This window comes from Aythya ferina (genome assembly GCF_964211825.1).
Source record: "Aythya ferina genome assembly, chromosome: 3".
NCBI lineage: Eukaryota > Metazoa > Chordata > Aves > Anseriformes > Anatidae > Aythya > Aythya ferina.
In genome coordinates, this window is record NC_140298.1 from 102,203,065 (window position 1) to 102,228,066 (window position 25,002).

The window sequence follows — 25,002 nt, forward strand, 5'->3', positions numbered from 1 at the left end:
TCCACCTAGGAGAACTGGCTCTGTTGGAAAGGTGAACAAGAGCCCACATATGAAACAAGAATTACTGGGAGTGGATACCTTGACATAAAGCTATTGTTGGACTCTTCTGCTATCCCTGTGTGTCCACAGTTTCAGATCCTTAACTGTGAGCAGATGTCTGCTAAGATCTCAGCAGAGCGCACCCTTTCCTTTCAAAATGTTATAGTTTCAAAATCGGTGATAGTGAGAGTGTTTGTCTTCTGCACCACAGTCATAGACACAGTGAACTCTCTCAAGAAGGCTCAGTGCCCTCCTCGTATTCTGCATTAGGCTACATTGCAAGACCACCAGTACCTTCTTACTAACCAGGGAGAAGATACTTGAAACAAACATGCACCAAATGTGGGCAACTTCTTTAAAAACTTGGCTGTGGATGCAAACTCCCTCCATTTCTTGTGTCTTAGCCCTTGGTCTCACAGTTTAAGCAGCACAATGGGTAGATAAAAGGATGGAAGTTAGCCCTATCCTGAACTAAAGGTGTCTAAATACAGAACTATCCTGGAAACTGAGTTTAAATGCTGTGCATCTAGATCAGAACTTCAAAACACCTGCATATTGGGGGTGCTCTCTGGCCAGACTAACAGAAATAAGTAATGTTTTCTCCTTGGATACATAAATATACATGTGCATATATATGTGGATATTTATATGTCTATTTATCTAAATCTGATTTATGTGATATTCCTAATATTGGTATATTGCAACAGACCATCAGGTCTAAGCTACCCACTTGCCCAGCTGGGACAGCCTCTAGAAAAGGAGTAGCTCCTGGAAATAATAAAATGAGCTCGCAGTGTTTTCATTAAAGGGTGAAACTTTCTTGATAATGATGAAAGCATAATGTAATGAAATCCACTTGTCCACATTGATGCAGTTAAATTCACTGATCTGCTTCTTAGATATAAAGAAGGTATTTGACCAGGTCAAACAGACCTTCTTTTCTTACATATTGTGAAAGCCTAGATTAGCCGTTTTTTTTTTTTTTCTTTTTTTTTTTTTTTCAGTAAGGGTATATGTTTTGGTCAGCAGTGGGTTATCAAAACACACATATATATATATCTTTTTTTCCTTCTGAGGACCACTGGGCAAGAAAATCAATATGTTAGCTTGCTCTTTAATTTCATCTATTTTACAGGTAGATCGACTAAGAGGAAAATGCTTATACTTGAAAAATCACTGATGTTAGCAGAAAACAAATAGGTCCTCTACACAGGAAATCTTTACTTATTTTTAACCTTTGGTGTCTACTTCCTAATTTTACTTTGTGCCCAGGGAATTTCAATACAATCTCCATATACTATTAATAAAACTTTGCACAAATTGCAAGCACTATTAGAACTAATTAAAACTATCCTTTCTCATTAGACATATTCCTCTGAAGCTAGGTAGGACTGAAGAGAAAAAATATGGTACAATTTTAAGATATTAAATTTTAAATGCAGAAGTACGAACTACATTTTTCTATTAATGTCCTGTTAGACAGATTTTAAAAATTCAATGCAGTCTCCTGTGATTAGGAAGGAAGACTACAGAATAAAGTTGTGTAGAATAAGATAAAATTTGGACAGTTAATATCCTATTTATTTATTTATTCATTCATTCATTTTTACAATGTGTATTTTATTAATAAGACTGGGAGAGATTTTACCTAGATCTGGGAGATAAAATTGGAATTTGATAGAAGCACTGCATTCCTGTGCCTCAGGACTGTAGATATGAACAAACAGTTCTTCTGCACCATTATTTCTCCTTCAGTTTCTAGAAAGAGAGCTAACAGTGTGCAGAGAGGTACCAAAGATGTCCATATTTTTTGTACCTCACATCTCTTAGGGACTGCTAAAAAACTTGTCAAAAGCAAACTGAATTTTGTTGTTTTTGCTGAAAAATTACTGCTTTTTCATGATGACTCTCAGGATTCATCAGATGAACCTAGGGACATAAGTTAGCTGGATTTTTGTGGCAAGGCCTAGAACAGGTTACAAGTACCAGTTTACTTTTGTTGTATGCTATGTTGTGAGATTGCCTTAATTTAGGAAGAAACAAACCACTACGGTTAATAGGTTCTTGCATTCATGACACAGTAATTAACACAATTCTGTTAGATACGGAATTCAACATGAGCTACTTTGTGCAATATACTGCATGTCAAGTGGCATGTAAAGAACAGGCAGACTTGTTTTAATTTCAGCCATTCTACCATCTGAATACTGGTAGGAAGTGAAAGAACAAAAAGAAAGCAACTATTAAAATATTTAAATATCCTTGTCCACCACAGTCCTTTATGAAAACTAGAAGAAAGGACAACCGTTAGCTTTAAATTTCAGACATTTTCCAACACTTGTTTGGGCATTCATCTCACCAAAAGGAGTAATATTTTAGTTTCATTTTTATTGCTCAGTAACTGTTTGGGGATGAGCAGCCTGTTGGAGACCAGCTTCTTTCGATGGTGGTTCTCCATGTGCTTAGCCCTAGAAAGAATAAACCTCTGCGGAGTGCAGATACTCCATCCATCTCTTGCCAGAGGTGGGTGAAGCTATTGCATGAAGCTATTGAAGCTATTGCATTCACATTCTTTCAAGTCAAGGAAGGAAAAAAAAATAATCCTAAAACTGTATGGTCTCTTGAATATCTTTTATTTAAAGCACAGCAGTGCTCATTTGGTGGTGGAGTTCCTGTATAAGGCTAGCCATCTAAGAGGATTTCAGCTTAAGCTTGTTCTTGTGACCCTGCAGTCAACAGAGGAGGGTCACCATCTTCAAATTTATCTCCAACCAGAAATACCTGTTCTTTGTCTCTGCTGCCCTGTGCTGCTATGTGCACCCCTGTATTTCTCTTGGCCTTCTGTTAAGCAGTAATAAATCTATTCTTTCTGGGGTTTATCAACTGGGGACAGATGTTTCTACACCCTTCTTTTTCTGGCGTTTAAAGTATGAATCACTATTCTGGTTACGGTGATAACATCTGAATGAGCTAGTCTGTGTATGTTAAGCAAGGTAGTTATTTTTAACCTAAAATATATGGCTTAGCTGAGTTATGCCTGTAACCATACCAGCAGTTTCATTAGTCAATACTAACTGAAACATAGTAAAAAATACCAAGGGAACGACGCAGTGTGGAATGACCTCTCTTGGATAGCTTGCAATATCTAAAATGGTAAAAACACATACGTGTAAGCATCTGAATTGCTCCCAGAATGTTACACCAGCTCTTGTCAGAAACAACATTATCTTCTGGTACTTTTCGTTTGCATATATATCCAGACTGCATAATCACTGTCATGTTATGCAAGTGTTTGATCCCTACATTTCTAGGGGTCTCAAACATTCAATGTTCTCCCAGTGTTCTTTACTCCTGCTAAAATACGTCCTTCTACAAACACTGAGAGCCAAGAAGTCTGATAGTTGCTTCATTTAACATTTAAATTAAGCAACATCAGCCTTTGCCAAACACAATATCTCAGTTAGAGACTCTAAAAGATGTAGTTTCTGTATGACACATACTGAAGGAGGCTGCCTTTATTAGACCTTTGTCAACAATACTCTATGTAGTCTGTGTACATGTACATCAAGTGTTCACATGCTTTAATATATGAACTTACTGCTTTTTGGATGAGCAAGGGGACACCGTATGTCTGCCTAATTCAGCAGATCCATGCAGCAAGGAAGCTGCCTAACTCTTTCTCATAACCTGTTGACTACCATTTCAAACTCCTCCAGTTGAACACTTTCGAAGCCTGCAGTTCACTTCATTCTTTGATTCTCTTAACTTCTGTTATTATTATGCTGTTCATCTTCAGTACAATTAAGAAACAACCAACACCTTCCAAAACCCACCTTCAGCCCTGAGTTACTGCATTGACCACTCACAGGCTGGCTATGGTGTTTGGTAAGAGAGGAAGCAACTACACAATAAATACGAGAGTTAAATACAAACCAATAGAATGCTACAATGTCATTGAAGTAGTTTATTACATTAGTCAAATTGAATTAATTATATCTTTAATTGATATTTGTACATTTCTGATTACCAGAGCAAGATTAAGAGGAACAAAGAGAAGGCAGACACAAGCACAAAGCCTGTAATGGACTGTGCTTTGTACTAATGGTGTTCTATTTACAATCACGAGAAACCTAAATTAAGTTCCATTAAAAAAAAAAAAAAAAAAAGTGTGTGAAAAGTGTGTGGGGGACAGAGGTATTTTCTATTTACTTTGACATGCCACAAACCAAGTACAAGATCTACCTCTAACACTAAAAAAGCCCATTGAGCTCAAGAAACTATGCTTAATGCTGACTGTATTTACCACCCTGCTTCTTTCACTCTTCCTCCCCTCACCCCCTGGGTTCTGTGTCTCCATTAAAGCCTGTCCTGATTTGCAACAGGATGAGAGGAGAAGTTTACATCCTACATATTTTTTCAAGCCACGCACAGGAACTGTAATGCAGCAGTGCAGAGGCACTCCAACTAATATACTAATTGGATGCAGATGTGCTCTGCCTCTTGGAAAAATAAGACCAACTGGATGATCAACAAGAGCCAAATGGGTAATTTCTTTTTAAACAAATTGGTTTTATTAACTTAAAACTGCCCATAATCCAACTAGTCTGGCAGAGCTGGGATACTATGAAACCACAAGCAGTGTGTGATACCTGTTATTATCTCATACTACTTTTGGCTGTGATCTTGCCATTCTGAGTAACGGACTAACATGTAATGCTGAAGTCTCCCTTAAATAAAGGGCAGCATATGTGAGTGTTGCCCCAGGAGCTGGCCAGGAAATGAACTGTGATTCAGCCTAAATTCTTTTGTTGCTCCCTATTTTCTTCAGCAGGAACACATTTCTGTGCTCTGCCTGCAGAAAGCCCCATTCCCTCCCAACCTTGGTGAGCAAAGAAGGGCACTGTCAGAGAAAAGGAAATCATGCCACCCTTGTCCTTAGTGGAGAGGAAGGGTTGTAGTAATCACTTTCAATACTACTTGCACTACCAGCAGCCAGCAAAACACATGGACTACTGAGAACAACATTTTAAAAGTTACCATGGGGGTTCTGGTCTGAGAGAATACAGCCAGGCAGCAAATTCTTACATAGCTCACATCACTGACAGCACTGGGGGAAAAGCAGTCTGTGCAAGTCGAGGGACCACAAAGACAAAATGGTCCCATTGAACATAAATCCCTTGGCCCTACCTAACAACTTTGATTTTTACGAGTGACAGATGATTAAATGAAGGGCCAAAAGCTGCATATTTTGTTAAGTACTTTTTGTCCTTTGAAAAATAGAATATCTTTATCCTCCCTCACATCTTTATTTCCATGGAAAAGTAATCCATCCATTAAATGATTCCAATGATTTTATTAGAGACAGGAGCAAAACTGATTGCTAGTCTCAATACTCTTTAGAAACAAAAAGAGCCTCTAGTGTCACTACCTATACAGTGAGTGTTACCAGTCCACACCATGTCTCCCTTTAACCTTTTGGCATCATTTAATTTCTAAGTCCAACTCACTGGGGGATGGTTTGGTGTAGTGGGCAGCCAGAGAATTTAATTTCAGAGAGTGATTGCAGGTTAGTGACTGGCATCTAGGAATTATACTGGGAGTCCTTTATTTTCCAGGTCAGTTAGAGCATCTCTTACTTCAACAAATAAATGCAGTATCAATGAAGCATAGATATGCATTTTAATCTTGGAGAGAAACAAAAAATACTAGTAGTGGCATCATTCCTACCACTTAAATCAATGAAAGATTAAGAAAACAGAAAAAGTACTATGCTACCATGAAAGAGAGAAACCACAGAGATTTGCTGAAAGCAGCAGAAACAAACAAACAAACATAAAACAAACAAACAAAACACTTTTGATGTTTCCTGTTACTGATTTGAGAGAATACAATATATCTAGAAGTGTCTGTTTTACAAAGATAGCCTTGTACCAGAATAGTGGGATATGAACAGCAGATTTGATTAATTCCATTTGAGATGATTTCCAGTTCAGATTATTTGAGATTGCAATCAATTCAGACATAACTTTTTGTGGTTTTCGTTTAATAAATGTGCTAACTGAAAACTCCATATGGAGTAAATATCAATCTAGTGAGACCTGAATGAAAAAAAGGGAAGGGGAAGGGGAAGGGGAAAGAGAAAGAGGGAAGGGGAAGGGGAAGAGGGAAGGGGAAGAGGAGGGGGAAGGGGAAGGGGAAGGGGAAGGGGAAGGGGAAGGGGAAGGGGAAGGGGAAGGGGAAGGGGAAGGGGAAGGGGAAGGGGAAGGGGAAGGGGAAGGGGAAGGGGAAGGGGAAGGGGAAGGGGAAGGGGAAGGGGAAGGGGAAGGGGAAGGGGAAGGGGAAGGGGAAGGGGAAGGGGAAGGGGAAGGGGAAGGGGAAGGGGAAGGGGAAGGGGAAGGGGAAGGAAGTCTCCTTCCTTCCAGGGACAGGGTTGGGGGAAAAAAAAAAAAAAAGCAGGGTTGCAAAGTTACATATATTTAAACAAAACAGATGAAACAGTTTTTAATCAAATAACAGGTGGCAGCCAGGTTGAGGTGTTCAAGTCATATTAGATTCAGAAGCAGAGACTACCCTCATGCAAGAGAAATTGCTCCTCACAGGCTGCAGCCATGTTGCAGATCTGCATGTTCTGTGCAAGGCGGTACTAAAAGGAAACCGGAAGATCCTGCACTTCAATCCTTACCCTTCAGGTAAATCATCTGATGTAAATAATGCATTTTTCAAGAATTTTCACTAGAAATTTGACCAGGCCCTTAAAACTATATAATTTGTCTAATGATTGATTGCAGCATACATATAGAAATGTCTTGAGGTAAAGCTTGAAAATATTACCTGCAAACACAGATAACTTATACAGACCTGCAAGTTTGAGAATGACCATGAAATAAAACAAGATTTTGGGAAAAAATATTCAAGTCAATCCTTTTCAAAATTTTCAATAAATAAATAATAATAATAATAAAAACAGTTACATGAAATGATCTAGCTAGTAATTTGCTCCTTATGTCTGGTTCCCCAAGGAATCATTTTTAGCCTCATGGAACTGCATGCAGATGTCGATGTTTTTTCTCAGTGGGGCACTCTGGAGTGAGAGAAGGGTCCCTTGCTTGCCTCTTGTATAGAACTGAAGTGATGGTGGCCACACAAGAACAGGAACTCTCTGGGTGTGTACACACAAGTGGGTAATTTTTATGTTTTTATTTTTTAATGGAAGGCATACACTGGAAACAGCTGTGAGAATCATATTGTAGGTTTCATTTTCCAAATCTGTGCAGCAGTTATTTTGGCATCCAACAAATCTGGACTTCAATCATATTCTTTTAGCTTCTCTATGTTAGGCAGGCTCTATGGTAGAGGTCTTGCATTCACAGGATCGAATCACAGGAAGATTTAACTTGAAAGTGACCTCTGGAGGTCACCTCAGACAGCTTTCTTCTCTAAAGCAGGTAAACTTAAAGATTAACAATGTAGTTAGAGTTACATCTTTGTCCTTTAGGGAAGGTGAATTTTCAGTCTCATAAACTCCAACCAGTGGTTCCCAAATTTTCTGTTCTCAGGGAATTTTGTTTTTGTTTTTATTTTTTTCCTGTATCATTAACATTTCAGTTGTAAATACCTTTTCAAATCATTGAAGGAATCTATTAAAGTTCACCAATTACAGTTTTTCAGACCATAAATGATGTGGAGATGGCAATTTGGTAACTTTTGTTTTAACATGTATAGGATGGACCATAGTTGCATACATGACTTGAGCCTAAATAAACTTTTACTCTTGTCTGGCATAGTAACAGTTATGTTGTAGACAGTCTTTTTAAGTTCATTATGAGAGATTGAAATTAGGTTTTAATATAGTTATGGAACCCGTATCAAATGAAATACAGATCCACTAAGATCCTCAGGAGAAGCATTTCAAAGTGGGTAACTTCTAAGGCAGGATTTGTTTTTACAGCTTTTGTTCCACAGCACCATAATTAAAAACTGACATGATTAAAAAAACAATCTTTTTAGAGGACTTTGCTTCTCAGCTGGTAATATCTTCTGTACACAATTTTCAGTTCTGTGTTTAAAGGTTAATTTTGACACTCTTTTTATTCACTACTCTACACTATTTTTTTTTTTTTTTTTACTTTTTTCTTTGTTTTGTTTTGTTTTGTTTATCATCCAGAAGCCTGCTCTGGTACTATTTCTGCAGACTGTTATACAATTCTGACACACTAAGCTCCAGCTAGTCAAATACTTCATTTCTGTCCTGACTATATTTGTCTGTGGCTTAGAGGCTGTGGAACAGTTTGCAATCATGTAGGTATCATCCCAGATCTGGATGAATTTTCAGCAAATCAGTTCTGAAAAGGATCACAGTGAAATAAGTGAATAGAATTTATCTTGATTTCATGTAAAATATCAGGATAGCTTTAATAACTGTAATATGAAGGCTTGCATTGCAGTACAGCAAGCTGGTATGTACAAACCAAAACCAGATGCCCTGCCGGGCTCTGACCAGCCGGCTGGTTTTATTAGTCTTGCCACTCGCTGGAGAAAGCACTGATTCTGTCAGTGTTTGGGTAATAGCTCTGCCCTGGGATCTGCTGGAGCTGTTGCACATCCATCTGGCAAAAGACGTAGAGATGCACGAGAGTTCCAACTTCGTGAGCTGTGTAAATACAGAGCAGCAGCGTGTGCTGACGCCAAAGGCAGGCATTGGCAATGCTGCTCTGCCGGGCAGCTGCTGTGTGCACAGGAGGCAGTGCTGACATGGGCTGCGCAGCCGCACGGCATCGTGTGTGCCGGCCATCCTCTCTGGAGGCGAGTGGCTGCTCTTCCTGCAAGCTGGAGAGACTTCAGCATAAATGAAAAGACTAAACCCCTGAATGCAGAAGCAGCAGCTGCCAATTTATTTTGTTTGGAGCAGTATTCACATCACACGTTCAAGTATGTGCAGCGTGTATTAAAATAGCTATCTAGAAATGCAGGTGAGTAAAATATAAGGTGAACTTAAGAATTATTGAGGAAGGAAAATCAGACTAATTTCTTTTTAAAAAAGTTTCTACTGCTTCTCAGTTCATACAGTGTGGAATATACTAGTGGAAAGTAAGCTATCATATCAATTAAGAGCAAATCAATGGGGCTGGTAGTAAGAACAGAATGACAAAAACAATGCATTTTTTTACAACTAGATAACATATCTAAGTCCATTTCCTTACATATCATAATGACAGTTAAAATCTATTACTTCACTGCAGTAAAATGAAAAAATAACAGATGTTGTAAAGATGTTCATGTTCTGAAGATTAGGAGTTAGAAATTAGAGGAGAAGAAGTAACTCGGAGTAATTGCTGGGGGAAGGTGCAAGCAAAATGCAGTTTGGAATGATTACCTATCTCTGAGGGGGAGTTTCAGCAGTGTTATGGTAGCTGTAAGCTTTCTGAACTTCCTTAGAAGTTTCAAAAGTATCTGCAAAGGACCCAGCTCAAAGGAGCTCACCTGTATCAGAAACCTGCAGTAGTAGTTAAGGTAGACATAGTCATGAGGTCGGTGGACAGCAGACCACACGACCTTTTAAATTTAGGAGTGGTGCTAAACCCAAAAATTAGTTTAGGTTTTATCATCAAGCCATTTCAATATTTGTGTCATATAGTCATCTTTCCAAAATCTCTGGAGAACTGTAGAGATATATATCAAACTGACTTGTGACAAGGACAATGCTTTAACTCTGTATCAATATATGAAAGCACTACATTATATCTATCTATCTATCTATCTATCTATCTATCTATCTATCTATCTATCTATCTATCTCTATATATATGTATAAAGGTAAATCTGAATTAAAACAGATGACAGGAACATCATGGTTTTGCTTGAGAATGGGAAATGGGAAATGTTCAGAGCAGTACTCTCCTTTCTGCAAGGTCTTATTTGGTTCTAAAAACTTCACAGGAATGTAGAAAGTATCTGGAAAGGCATCCTGGGTGAAGCTAAATGATTTCCACTCCCTTATTCTTTTTCAATGTTAGAAAAAACAATCAAAGAAACAACAACAACAACAAAAGTAGTGATCAAAGCTTATTTCTATACTGTTCAACTATGACTTGATAAAGGAGAGGTGATGTTACAACTATCACTCTTTTGGTGCTCAGAGTCGTATACAGTAATGAGACTGACATAACTTGAGACAGTCATTTGGTGACTGGTAGTCATCATCCTCAGCATAAACACTTCCTGCTTTACCATTACTTCTATACAAAGTAGGGAGAAAAGCACATGCAGGAACTTTCGACAAATGTAAGCTCTTCTTCTTTATATTATTTTCAGAGGATGATGCACTTGGCTGCTCCTGGAAAATTCATGAATCATGGTTTCCAAGGTATTTGTCATGGTTCCTATTTTAACAAATCTAGACGGACAACTGGTAATAAATTATGCAGAAGATTTATCCACTTTTTCCTATTTTAGAAATCAGCTTCAAGGCATCTGCAAGAGTTATGAATTTACTCATTGTCCATAATTGCTTAATTCTTGGGGTTAATAAAAATTGGCCTAAAGATTGTTTGCAATCTATCCAGTGTAAATATTTACTTGTCATAGGCTTTGTCTTCCAATTGTTCTATTTCACCAGGCATTTCCAACCTGAGAGGTGTGTACCACTGCAACCATGTAAGCTGGCTGTCCCAGTTAGTCACTTCACAACAATTTACTCAAATGAGTAAGCTCTGTGACTTCGTGAGTGTTAATCTAAGCTTTATAAATAGGAAAAGTTCCTGGAGGGCCCTTCAGTCTTCCAGGGAAAGAGTGAGTAAGCACAATGGGAAAGGAAAACTGCCAGAAATAAGGAGAGCATGTTGAAAAATTTAAGTCTTTTCTTCTTCTGCACAAGGACTATTATTATATGTGTCCATACGCATATCCATACTTAAAAATATCGGGATTCCTTTGCAACTAAGAGGGAGAAGGGTATAAACCATATGTATTGGCTGTCCAACAAGCTTACATCTATATGTGAATATACATGTGTGGTCCTGGCTGTGACTGATGTCATCATGTGTCTGTACGAATGCCTGCCAGGTACACTGGGAACAAGTCCATCCCCTGCTGTACTAATAACACTATCCCTTTTGAGCACAGCTCTAGCCAGCATCAGGGAGCTTGGAAGGTTTTTTTATGGGAAGTCTTTCATGATATGATCAGTTATGTGCATGCTGCAAAACTATTTATGAATAACGTACATAATCCCCTTTTCACCCTTATAAAAGAAACAGCATTTGAAAACTCTTGATTTTCTTCTGAAGCTTATTCACTGCCCGAAAGCTTCCTCTATTGGCTTTCTCGTAGGAAAACAATGCAAGCGCTCTCTAGGTGGCTTTTGGATTATTCTGCCTACATGCTCTCTGGATGGGTTATTCTGTCCTGAGCTTCTGCAGACATCCTATGAAAAGTTCATCCACTCCCAGAAATGTGTCTGGTTTTGACCAGTCTCTTGTAGTGGGTACAAGTGTAGGGTACAAACTACTGTTTTCTCATCTATTTAATTTCCCAAAATAAAGCCAATTTTTTTTTTTTTAAATATTATTATTTTTATTATTATTATTTTTCCTCCTCAATTAAGGATAACTGTTATTCTCTTCACTTTCAATATTTCATCCATTCAATATTTCATCCAGTTTGTGCCATAGCAAAAAAAGAACTTGAAATGTTAAGGGCTGAAAGGCATCTCTAAGCATTAATTTTCTTCTCCATGATAAGGAAAGGGCTAGTTTTCATGGCGATATCACTACCATGGCTAAGCTCTATGAACTTTGGCTTTGCAATGTTGGCAAACTAAGCCAAACTGTTAAACAGAAACACATTTGGGATTTTTAGACAAGATGAAAAAGAAACTAAGATATCAGCGACTGAAATACAGTAATTAAATACAAAGGATTTTGCAGTTCCAGAGAGCTCAAGAGAAGGTCTGACTACCTGTAGCAACAGAGCTTCATTTTTGGTTCAATCAGTTGTTTTTACCTACATTTAGGGTATGATGCTGTTGCCGATGGAACTTCTGCCAGACTGCCAGTTTTTCTACCACCTGTTTCAGATGAAATAAGTTTTTCTCAGCGGTAAAGATAGAAAGTAGTGGAAGTTTTGAACACCAGTTGAGCTACAATCCTACAGTTGGCACTCTTGTTTTGAAATATTTTGTCACATATTCTGTGGGAATTTTCCCACAGAACTTTTTTTATTAATTTCAGAAGATAGTTATTTTGCCAGAACTTATCCTTTCATCCAGTGAATTTGCCATCCTAGAGAAAATAATAATGTAAGATCACTCATTAAAGCTGTTATTCATTTCTAGCTGTGACTAAAAATTGATTCTTTCAAGGAAGTTTTCCCACTCCCCATACCAAAAGGATGTACATAGCTACTGTTTGTATACAAAATTTTCCCCAAACATTTTCTCTTTCCCTTCCTCCAGAGTTCTTCTTGCATATGTTTTTAACATGTTCTGCTTTGGCAAATTTGTGTCCTACCCTTGCTGCCCTGTCTTCTCATCAATTTGCTAATACACATGAATGCTTCGAACCCCACCCAGGAAAGCAGACGAGTCAATTGCAGAGCAATAAAAACATCACTGGAAACGAACCAGAAGTCTAACTCCTCTGCAACTGAAGAGCCTCAGACAAGCTGAGGGTAAAGAGTTTTAACTTGGTCCCTTGCCAAACAAACTATACCTCTGTGAGAAATCAGAGCAGTCAAGAAATGAGCAGAACACTGTAAACCATGTAAATTTTAGAATAAAAAAGAGGAATCCTCCCACTTTCCAGAAGCCTTCCCTAATTTTTCTCTCTACCTTTTAATTCTGCTGGCCTATTTACATTGCCAAAACTGACAATTATTTTCTTGTGTTTTTCTACTAATTTTTGCTGTGGTGGGAAAGATGTATTTTGTTGCTCTTAGTCCAAATCATGAATTACAAAGTTTTTGTTTATGAATGAATCAGTGTTTGTTTTTCTTAAAAACAAAACAAAACAAACAAAAGCATTGTTATTCTCTGTTTTTTTTTGTTGTTGTTTTCTTGCTTGTTAGCTTTAAGAGCATGTCAAATGAAGAAAAGGTTGTCAGGTTAAATAGCAAAATAATTAAAAAAAAAAGACATAAAATAAAGTAAAATGAATAAAAATAAATAAATAAAAATACTGTGAGCAAAAAAGAAATCCCTTTAAAGAGGGACAGCAGACATGGTAATAAGCAGTTTTGTCTTTCCTTAGCTGAGTTATAGCCCCAGGATCTCCTTGCAAGACCAGGGTGACTGTGATACCTAGTATCATAAAATTAATGTTTAAGGATGGAGGAAGGCCATATGGCTCATCTAGATTCATTCACATTTTTATCTAGCTTTGATACCTTGTAATATTTTTATCCCTAAGCGCTTGTATATCTATTTTTTTCCCAGTATGTTCCTGAATAAAACATATACTGCTACTTTTGGTACTAAGAGATTACCCAGCACAGAAACAAGTGAACTCCCTTAGCGTATGCTTATTTCATTTGCCTAAGTTTGTGCATTCTATAAATTATTCAGAGAAGTGATATTACTGGATCAACAACAGCTCTGGTTCATCAGGTCATATTAAAAATCTTGGACCATTAGGTTGGTAAGGTGCCAAAGTATAACAGAGATAGAGAATTTACTATATAGGTTTTCAGAATAATCCTTCTCTACATTGAATCAAAGTCCATTTGTGAGATATTTTGTATGAAACATAATTGTCAGTGCAGCCTCATCCCTGAAGTATGGGAAATGAAATCTGGGACCTCTGGGAATGCAATGTTTAAATGGGCGATTTTCCTGTCATCCCCCCTCTCACTGCTCGGAAGATGATTGCAATCAGGAGCTCCATGCAGGCAGCCATTTTGTGTGTTATCTGTTCACTTCCCCCATGCTTTCAAAGTGCTCCAGGAGTATTTTTTGCTGAAGATTTTCCAATCACCTTCTTCTTCCTTTTACTGGTCTGTGTAGAAAATATCTATAATGGGGTGCAATTGAGAGATTCTGATTGTCCCTCCATTCAGTTGCCTAGGAAACAGACTTGTGGATATCCAGCTTTTTCCTTCATTACTGAAGATGCCATTTACAGTTGATTTCCTCCTATGTCTCCTTTGCTGTGTGCACCACTGAAAAGGAAAGGGCAGAATAAAGCTTGTTCTATTGTTTTGTTTGCTGGTTTAAGGTGTTACTTGTTTGGAGAACATTCAGGGCATAAAGTCTGAATATACTGATCATGACTGATACCTATGCCATGGATATCATATAATCAATTATTCCTGTGAAAAATTACTGTGGTTTAAATTAATCTGAAATTCAAATTTAAAAACAAAGGTACAACTGAGAGAAAATTTGATACGTTCTACTCATTTTCATGTCTGCTTCTATCTATATGCTGAAATGGAGAAAACCATTAATTTTTAGGCTGGATCATAGCATAGTCTGATGAGAATGGATTTTAATCAGTCTAAGGACTTTAACACTAAAAAAAATTATATTTGGCATCTGTCTGTGAAAAAGTGTAAATGGTGAGTCACAGTACTATTTAAGTGCAGTAGAAATTTATTCTCAGCAAAAGATGTAAATCACAAAGACCTCCAGGTATTCATGTAGATTTTTTTTTTTTTTTTTTTTCCTTCTCTCTGCTTCATTCTCTTTATTCTTTTCCTTTGTTTTCATTCTTATTATTTCAGCTCCTTCATCTCATCCATCACTTTTATCTTTTCCCCTTTATCTTTATCTGTCCCTTTTACTATTTACTTTCTTTTGCCTCTATTTTTCTCTTTTATTGTGCCTTCCTAGTCCCCCCTTCTCCCCTCCTTTTTTTTTTTTTTTTTTCTTTTTTTTTCTTCCTCACTTCCCAGGAAGCATCTCTCACCTGTCCCCTTTTAGTGATATAACGTATTTGGTTTCAAAGTCATCTCCTGCCCACTCTGGTCTGAAAACTATTAATACCAGTAATTAAGAATAATGAAGATCTGAGTAACAGTAGAGAAGGCTCTTTATAGGTTGGAAAGGGACTCAAAAACATCAGACATTTCTTTATCAACTTATATTTGTGTCCATCCCTTATTTTGCAACCTATCTTGGGGAGATCTGGAAGACCATCAGCACTTTTTTCCTGGCAACCTCCTTCACCCTCAGACCTCTTTCCCTGTATAATTCCCTCCTCTGTCTCTCTTTGGCAGTCTTCACTGCCCTCACAATGTATTATTTTTCTGCCTCATTCTCTCTACCCTCCATTTTCTTGAGACTGTTTTTATCCCTGATTGTAACGCCATCCCTCTGATTCTGGGATGACTGCAGAGTCACCCTGGACCTCCATTTTTTTCTTTCTGTGTTGTTTTTCTCAGTATTTTTTCCCCTCTTTATTATTATTATTTTTTTTCCTGTGTGTGTGCAGTTTTTTTCCTGTTGCTTCTAAGCAACTTGGCTTGGCCTGCCTCATTTTAGCATAATGAGCCACCCCAAACTTCAACAAAGCAGGTAGAGTTGTAGAGTTGGACAGAAGTTGAACATTTAAAAACAAAAGAAAAGAAAAGGAAAGAAAACAAAAAGAATACTAGCCAAATAAGAAAATAAATAAATAAAAAGGACAGAAACAACAGCAAAAAATCTCAGATAATAGGCCTGCAAGAAGGTAAGTGAAACAGAGATCAGAAATCAAGCTGATTACTTTATTGACATGCTGATGCATGTAGCAAGGGACTGGGTGGGTTTTATATTCTTGCTCTCTACCTTCAGGCAGTGATTCGCTCTGCAGAGGTGGTACAGAGATGGTGGAGAGGAATGAAAGTTAATTTATCAATGGTAAACAACAGCTGAAGCCAACAGGATTTCTTTTTTTTTTTTTTTTTTTTTTTTTTTTTTTTTTTTTTCCTGTTTTCATCTAAATTCATTCCATTCTAATGGTTACAAATGAAAACAAAAGTTTTCCAATAATTTCAACATATTTTATTGGGACTCTTTTTCCAATCTGTGTTGTGATTTCTGTCCAAAACCCTCAACGGGTACATACTGCTCCAGTGTAATGATTATTTAAGTTATTAGAGATTTCAGAAGGAATATTGGTTCAAAACCTTCTCTTCTGTTTGAAACTCTAACTTGAATCTGAGTATATAATAACTTGGATGAATGTCTCTGTCATAACAATACTGAGTTGTCTTTACTGAGTCTTTGTTTTCATAGAGCATCTTGATTTTATACAAATGAGGATTTAAGATTTATTTTTTAACTTGATAAGTTAGGGGTTAGGAAAACTACATTATGACATAAATAAGTCTAGTCTTCCCTCTCCACCCATGACACTCTGAGTCATCTTTGGTTCTTAATACTCTGGACTCCCCAGGGCCTGTGTAACTCTTCTGAGGGGGACAAGGAAAGAAAGAAATGATAAATATAGATATACAGAGGCAGCCTGAATAACCAGTGTTGAAGAATGGCTCAGATGAAATCTGCAAGGGCTAAGTTGAAAAGAAATATTTTTAGTAATAAAATTGAACCTTTTGTTAGATTTGTAGTATAATGATAATAATTAGAAAAGTTCTCTGCTCAGCTCCATGACACTTTTTTTTGCCTTGAACTGGGATGTAACAAAAAGCCAATACAGAAATTAACTGCCTGATTTGTAAACTACAGCAACCTTCTTCTAGCCAGAATGGCCACAAGCAGCATACACATAATAAAGCTGTGCCTTTGAGTAATCAATCCAGTAGGATTGACATTTGAAGAGATGATTATTTTCTTCAACCAAACCAAAGTAATGTCACTAATATGACTTAATATGGATTAGCATGTATGAAGACCATGCACAAAAGATTTGGGAAGAAGAAAAAAATGAAGAATCAAACATAATAGCATGCCTGTAGCGATGAGGGCTTTCAGTGATACAGTTCCTGCCTGTTTATGGCTTTCCCTGTCCCTTCTTTCTTTTTCTCCTCTATTAGAAAGAATAATTCTGGAGAATGATTGATTTGGTTGCAGTGCTTGTTCATTGGAGTAGGAACTAAAGCCTGACCTGAGCACATGAGCTCATTATACACTGTCTAGCAATACCTGTGCTCCTGAGTAAGCCTGTGCTAGTGTCCAGCACCAAGACCGGAAAGAAGCTGGAAGGAGAGACTCCTTCCACTTCCTAATAAGCTCATCATGTGAGTCAGCTCAAGGCTAGTCAAGTTCCACGTTATTTCACTAAAATAGACTGTGGGGCTATTATTAACAACATAGAAATAAAATGAGAACAGGATGGAAAACGGCTTGCAGCAGGGAGATTTATGAGTTCTGTGTTTTGTGTGCACCCTGTCTATAGACATGGCCTAATTTCTCACCAAACATAAAAAAGGTAAGAAGAAAAAGTCTGGTAGAGGAGGTAAAGTGGAAGACTAATACAAAACACACTACGTTTTGTTGCTGTTCTCTTTGATGAGTGCATTAGGGACTAATTTCTCTTCTTGGAAAACTCTGGGGATCTGTGTCTGCTTATTGAATGAGCCTACTAGATAAATATTTTGTTTTTGTTGTTCTTACACTTCATAGGTTTTATGTTATATCTTTATCTTTCCTTGATAGAATTCAATAAATCGGGTATTTCAAAAAAGATTTGTACCATTTTCGCTGTCTTTCTGTGAAGAGTGTGAATGTTTTAGGTTTCTTCAGAAATGCCATACGTTGCCCTATAAAGCCTTGAATCAGAAAATCCTCCATTCAGGAAAACATTTAACCATATGCTTAACTTTAACTTTAGGCATATGCTTAAAATTTAACATGTGCTAAAATTCTTTCCTGAAAAGGAATAGACTTAAGCACTTGCTTATGCGCTTTCCTGGATGAGAGCCCTATGTGTTACAGACCTGATTCTGCTGCCCTTGCCTACAGAATTATTCAACTACTCCTATTCTGGCCATTATTTTCAAAGTAATTTCAATGATTAGGATGTTACTTCCTCACTGGATACAAATCAGAACAGGAGACCCATATTTTCTGGACATTATTGACAATCTGACATCCCAGCAAAACCTAGCTCATTACCTAAAATGATTCTACACTGGTCCAATGTCTTTCTGAGTTGCCTTGTTACTGACTTAAATGACAAAAAACAATTTTTGTGTTAGCTTACCTCTGGGTTTTGTGATCAACACATAGGCACTTTTCTGTCCATAGGACTTTTCTGTCCTAGTTTACACCCCTTGAAATTAATTTAATTTGGTTTGGCAACTTTGGAAAAACTAGGTTTATTTCCTGTATTTTGGACTCTGCAAGAACTGTAGGTATATTTTATTATTTTGTAACTTTTTTTTCTTTTTTTTTTTTTTAAATAATGATAAAAACTTACAATGGCTGCAGAATAAACAAACAAACAAAAACAAACAAACAACAGCAACAACTGAAAAAAAACAACGGTCTTTATCCAGTTCATTCTCATATCCATTAATAATGACACAGGTTGTCATTATTAATGCTGAATGAAATCCTGTTTGAAATGATACATCACTTTTATCCTAGGGTAATTACCAGAGTTTAACAATTTCCTTTCATGTTTGCTAAACTTTAAAGACCTTGGTCCCAAAAAGGAGAATGCACATGGAAGGGGGGAGGGAAGCAGACCAGCACACAAATACCTTTATTTATGAATGGGATTTGTTCATGCACTTCCTGCACACAAGCAAAGTAAGTAGAAGGATGTAAAACTAGTGATCTAAACTCTTTATTGGGAAGTCAAAACCTTCTTATTTTCTCAAGGTCTGACAGCCCTAGCGATGAATTTATGCTTCATTATAATTAGAGGTGCTTGCACTCTATTAAAAAAATACTTTGTAATTTGTATATACTTGTCTTTAGACAATTATGAAAATTCCCACTCCCTCCCACCCCCCCTAACACACACACATTTCCTTGTTTCCTAGGAGATTATTAAAGAACATAGTTGAACACTAATAATAATGTAGCATGTATTCCAGATACCTAAACACACATGTCAGACCCACCAGGGGAAATAAATCACATTTTAGTATTCAGTTTCAAGCATCTTACGGGTCTGGCACAGTGGGCATATCTACAGACAACATAGCACTCCAGTTAGAGCCCTCTTGGCACAGAAGCTGCAGCTGACAAACTCAGAAACACAGATGACACTCGGCATATGCTAATTGTATGTGTGAATGGAAAAAACAAAGCTATTGTGTTCTGTGCAAAGGCAGCAGTGGGGTACTTGTAAATTGCTGTCTTGAGGAACCTGCTAGGCAACCTCGAACTTGCCTCCTGGCCAGGGCTTCTTCACCAGCCCCTTGCACACACAAGTAACATCTCCACAGGGTTTTTACATGAGCCCCTTGGCTGCAACTGATGGCTGGGAAGCCTTTCAGAGAATGAATTTTAATCTGAATCTCATATGAAAAAGTATTTAGAAGAATAATGTGTTTTCTTAGGGCATATTTCAATGTAGTGACATCCCCACTCTGTTCATTTTATTTATGAGAAAGTGGTGTTACCTGCATGGAGAAGATGAACTGAGATTTCACCAGATTCTTCTAGCTTTTGGCTAGGAGTGGTGACCATCCTGCTCCAGAACTACTGATGGGGATTATTTGGATAAAGGAAAAAAAGAAAATTTATACTTGGGAACTCCTCTGAACTCAATCCCATCCTGAACTAACATAGGATTATTCCAACTTCCCATGTCTGATTTGCTTCAAATTTATGGTACATTTGAGTTTTCATATCAATCCAGCTTTAAAAATGGAGGACAGGATCTGGTTTCTCTTTATTTATTATCTAAACTCTCTAATCTTGTCTCCTTGCAGTTTGCATATACATGACCTGCATAGGGCACTAGTTGGTTCTGTCTCCGTACACCACTCATTTGTTGTTATTAATCTGTCTCTATCTTCTATTAGGTATAACAATTTAACATTGGAGAAAGTCAGTGGGAGATTAGTGAGAGACCCTTAAATCAGCAGATCATTTGAGAAAACATAGGTTTAAAGTAATATTATTTTGGTCTGTCTGAAAATATTACTAAAGTACTTTATTTCCTGAAATATATATACATATATATACATATATATACATATATATAAACCTAATGTGAAACAAGATTATTAATTAATAGTAATTACTTAGATAATTCAATTCATTTGAATTGGAAAAATTAGATGGTATTTAGTTTTGGTCTTAAGTGCAAGCACATGCCTTCAAACTGAAGCTGGAGCTACCCATCTGGGATGGGGAGACAGAACATCCAATGTAAGGGCTTTCAAAACTCCCCAGAATGGCCCAGGGAGATCCTGCTACAGCTATTAATTACTTGCAGCAGCTGAAGATTGTGAACAAATGACATCAAATTAGATTTCCAACATAAGTTAACCAAATTAACGTGTTTCCCTTTGTTTTATGAAAAGGTATAGAAATCACCAGAAATCTCGCTTGTACCTTATAAATGTATCCATCCAAAGCTAATTCATGCCCATGAGTACAGAATAAAATTGTACTTGTTCACACTTCACCAAATTATACACCTGTGTAAATTAAACGGTGGCCTCTTTTTCACTTCTCAGCAAGAAAGAGATCCACCAGCATATAAATCTGCTAAAGATGCAGGCTTCGAAGACTTCATCTTCTTGACAAAAGTGTTAAAGTATTTTACTAGAAAGAATCATAACAAAGCCTGAAAGCAAATGCAGGATTGTCAGACAGATGGAAGAATCATGCAGAAGAAAAGGCAGCCAGCCATGGGTAAGAATATATTCAGGAGGACATAGAGGTTATTTTAATCAACAGTATTTGCTTTGTTGATTTTTTTTTTTTTTCCTTTGGTTGTTCAGAACAGTTTTGTGCTATCAGATGTGCAACTGGCAATTACACTTCCAGCTCTTACTAGAAATAGCCAGCATGGTTATTGTTGTTGATATTATTCGCAAAACAGTAGGACTTGGAGTCAGCCAGGGATCCTGCTGTGTGAGGGACTATGGAGATGAAGAATAAAAAGATAGTTCTGTCTTAAAATGCGGTCCTATTTCATTGTGCTGAGAGCAAATCTGCGTTCATACAATATTCCTCCCACCCTGTAATACTGGGTTGGGAGATCTAAATTGGTGCCAATTTTTCCATAACAACCAAGGGTAAGAAATGGCAAGCTTTGCTGCAACAATGAGAGCCTTTGGCCTTGCCCTGCTCAGCAAGGGGCTGTTCTGGCCTCTGAATTGTTCCAAGATTCATATTTCAGATTTTCACAATTTGGTACTTGTTAAAAGTAGACATGCATGAATAACCAGTGGTTAGGGGGCTACCCAGAGCCCAAAAGCAAGGCAGTTGCCTCTTGATCCCCCCAAGCTCAAGGGGAATACCTGCAGTCTCAGATGCTTCCCCTTAATTCTCCTAAAGAAGATGCTCTCCTTACTTAATGATAGGCAAGTATTTTTTACTGGGTATTAAATAAGAGGAAACACATACTCAGTGAAAAAGAGCTTTTCCACAAACATTTTTTTTTTTTTTTTTTTTTGGGGGGGGGGGGTGGGTCTGAGAGAAGGAAAGGGAAGAAGAAAAGGAAGGAGGATAAAACAAGGTTTCAAACAGGAAATAACTATCATATAGCTTTTCTGTTATTTGTTTGGTTTTATTTTTAACATTTTGTTAGAATTTAAGAAATCTTAATCTTTTTATTTTCTTTCCTTAAAATGAAATACAGTTGCTCAGTTCTCATAAATATATTTTAGTAAGGGTTAAACTATACGTTTTCTAGAAAACAGTTTTGTTTGGTTCAGAGTGACTCTTTTTAATATTTTGACATTAGTATTAAGCCAAAACATCTACTGTTTGTTCATTTGAATTTTCTATACTTCTTCAAGGTGATTCATTAATGTTTTACTTACTATGATGTTCTTCACCCCCCCCCTTTTTTTTTAAAAAAAAAATATATATATATAGAGAGAGAGAGAGAGAGAGAAAAGAGGAAATACAAAGGAGGAAAAAAAAAAAAAAAGAATTGCTGACAGTAAAATCTGTGAACACAAAATTCCCTAAACACTGCTTGTGTTTCCCAGCTTCAGACAAAAAAAATAAATTAGCCAGCAGGCCCTATTTTCTGTACAGCTTGGTTTTGACCTTCCTGTAAAAACCCAAATCTAACACAATGTGATAAATCACATCTTTGAGATAATATAATTTGGATCAGCAAAGTTTCCAAAGAGCCCATCTTCAGTGAGTGAAAGATATAATTTCTAATATTTCTGAATCTCCATATTCAACCTCTGCAAAGAAAATGCACTCTGCTTCTACATCGACGGCTTCCTCACCCTGCAATGTTTCCCCTTGCCATCTCAGCAATGTCCAGCATAACTCTACCTATGGTCCCTGCAATATCCATGAGTTATCAGAATACTTTTCCTTCATTAAGGCCTTTCTTGGATACCCATAGCTCTGTGCGGGAGTTAGGAGACCATTCTCTAATGCTAAATAAAAGGACAAAGCTGGGACACAGCTGACAGAACATGTCCTATCACTTACTTGCAGGAAGGGTGCAGCTGCATTCCCAGATTCAAGAGCAAGGAAAGGCTGACACACCCAACACCATGGGGGTTTGAGGGAGATAGTTTAACACAGCTTGACTCTGTTGTGCCTTATTAAAAATAAGGAATCCATAAAGCCACCTTTTTGGAAAAGCTGAACATGACTGCAAAATGACAGTGTTATTATTGCTGCTGAGTTATTCCCTGAGCTGTGCCCAGTAAGCATCCACCCAAGGAAGACCCAGCTGCCCAGGAAGTCTGTGGGTGGGAAGGCAGTGACTCCTCCAGCCCCATCTCTCCTGGGGCAAAGGGGACACCCATCTTCTCCCCAAATAATGGGTAAAAGTGTGCTGGGATCCTTATTGGGATCCTTGTCCTTGATGATTCTTGTATCGGGACATGTATCAATGTCCTTCAGGCCTAAGGAGGAAACCTTAACATAAAACTGTCTGCACTGCAGTGAGTTTTCTTTTGTGTACCCCTGCCCTGGAGAGTGTATGGGGACTGGCCTTAGCCTGCTGTGGGGAGAGGGCACGGGGACACAGAAGGAGTCCTTTTACACACATGCTTTTTGTGTCATCTCTTCCACATGCTCCAGGAAAGCAGAAGGATCCAAAGTGGCCCCAAAAGGTTTTAAGATGTGCCAAACTCCCAGCTGTGCACACGTTTCATATTGCTGCTAAAAAGTAAATAATTACCATGTGAGAACCACAGCAACATTTGATTCCTGCCCTCCCCCCCCCCCACCCACCACACACCCACACCCACACCGTCTTGTTTTGCTCCTGTCTCTCTTCCCTTTTTTCTCCTACTTAGATCCCAGTCCCAGAGGCTTGTGATCTGATTTGTCTTATGTGTCAAAAGGGCTTGAGCCTCAGCAACAAAACCTTTCTCTAGTGAGCATAACCCAGAAAAGTCTTCTTGTTACTGTGTTTTGCAGGTCATGGTTTTGCAAGTGCCTAGCGCAGCACATCCAGGGACAAACCCATGCCTCAAGCAGCTGGGCAGTAAAGGAGGCCAAGCAAATCCTTTTCAGATGCAGCAGCGAGTACTGCTTCTTCAATCAGCCTCCCCAGACATGCACCACTGTCCCTCAGGCTGAAGAAAGAGAAAACCTCTATATAGTAGTGCAAGGTGTTTTGTTTGTTTTTGTTTGTGTGTCCTTGCACTTGTTTGTTTGATTTTTAATGGGTTTTAGTCTACTGAGCGTGGGAGCCATTAGCAATGTAGATGCACGAGCAGGACCAAAAGATGAGATAATTTAGGTTGCTTCTTAATGCTGGTATGATTACAGCACAGGCATTCCTTGAAAATGTCATCAGCCTATTTCAAATTTAAAATAAATAAATAAATAAATAAATCCCAGAAAGTTGGCATTATAGCCAAATTTCCAAAACTGCATACTGTTGGGAATTTTGGCTCCTGTTGAGGCAAAGAGCCATAACTATAGTTTTGTCTTCTAAGCTTCAGAAGCAATAAACATCAATTTGACTAGTGATTGGGATACTTCTTTGTATTATTCATATTCTGCTTTGTACAAGAATCTTCTGGGAAGTGCAGAGTATTCAATCCCTTGAGGTCAGCATCTATCAGCAGGTACTCAGCAAGCTACCATAATCACCTGTGCTACTTATTATACTTGTTAATGGGACTTGACACCTTTGCCTTCTGGCTTCAGCTGCTGCCTACACTTATTCTCTGAAAACACTGATTAAATTACTCACCTAGTAATTTTCAGGATCAGGCCAACATTTTGAAAAACATACACTGCAATTTGATCTTGTTGTATTATCTAAACCCATTTGAAACTATGGTTCAGCAAATCATTTAAACCGTCGCTGAAGTACCATTGAGCGACTTCACAAAGAAATACTTTTTGCATATAATATTTGCTCTATGGTATTATCATGTAGCTTTCTGAAAGGAAAGTGGATTAGCTTCAAATATTGTTGCCATTTATTATTTGTTGAGTGCTGACAGTACACTTCAATGGAACTTGAGGAAGTGCTTAAAGTTAAGCACATTTTCAAGTATGCTGCTGATCTAAGGCCAAAAAGTTAATCTGAGACCTTCTTTGTTGGAAAGTGTAGACATAATACCAAAGAAGAGCATTCTTCAATTTTCCTTTAAACAAGAAACACTGGTTAGCAATGTGGATCTATTTTACAAATAGAGTTACAGTCACCCATTTCTCATTTTGATAGTCCACTATTGAAGAAAAAGTATATAAATACTTCTTATAAATATGAAAAGTATATAAATGTAATGGATTAAGTTGAATGCAAATTTAGAAAACTGGGGACTGCCTCTGGCCAACTGGATGACCATATATCTTCCTAGATAGAGATGAGTGTAGAATGAAAATATACCTTCTGGGGCTTGCAAACCACATCCCAGCCTCAGGAGATGTCACCTCTTCTTGGAAGGTTCTGAATTTGT

At 37.7% G+C, this 25,002-nt stretch overlaps 1 protein-coding gene and 1 long non-coding RNA gene across 14 annotated transcripts in view; one reads left to right on the plus strand and one right to left on the minus strand.

Moving 5' to 3' along the window:
• LOC311434913 (uncharacterized protein) overlaps positions 1 to 25,002 on the minus strand; it is a gene marked incomplete at its 5' end in the record, with an annotated part of 781,460 nt that overhangs the window by 592,716 nt on the left and 163,742 nt on the right. The gene's annotated exons all lie outside the window — the stretch shown is intronic.
• LOC311434691 lies at positions 8,882 to 24,059 on the plus strand. Of its 2 annotated transcripts, XR_014691649.1 has the most exons (3): positions 8,882 to 9,008; positions 10,351 to 10,402; positions 23,504 to 24,059. It is a non-coding gene; the product is annotated as an uncharacterized lncRNA (long non-coding RNA). The 2 variants fall into 2 exon arrangements; XR_014691650.1 differs by lacking the exons at positions 8,882 to 9,008; positions 10,351 to 10,402 and adding an exon at positions 20,687 to 20,791.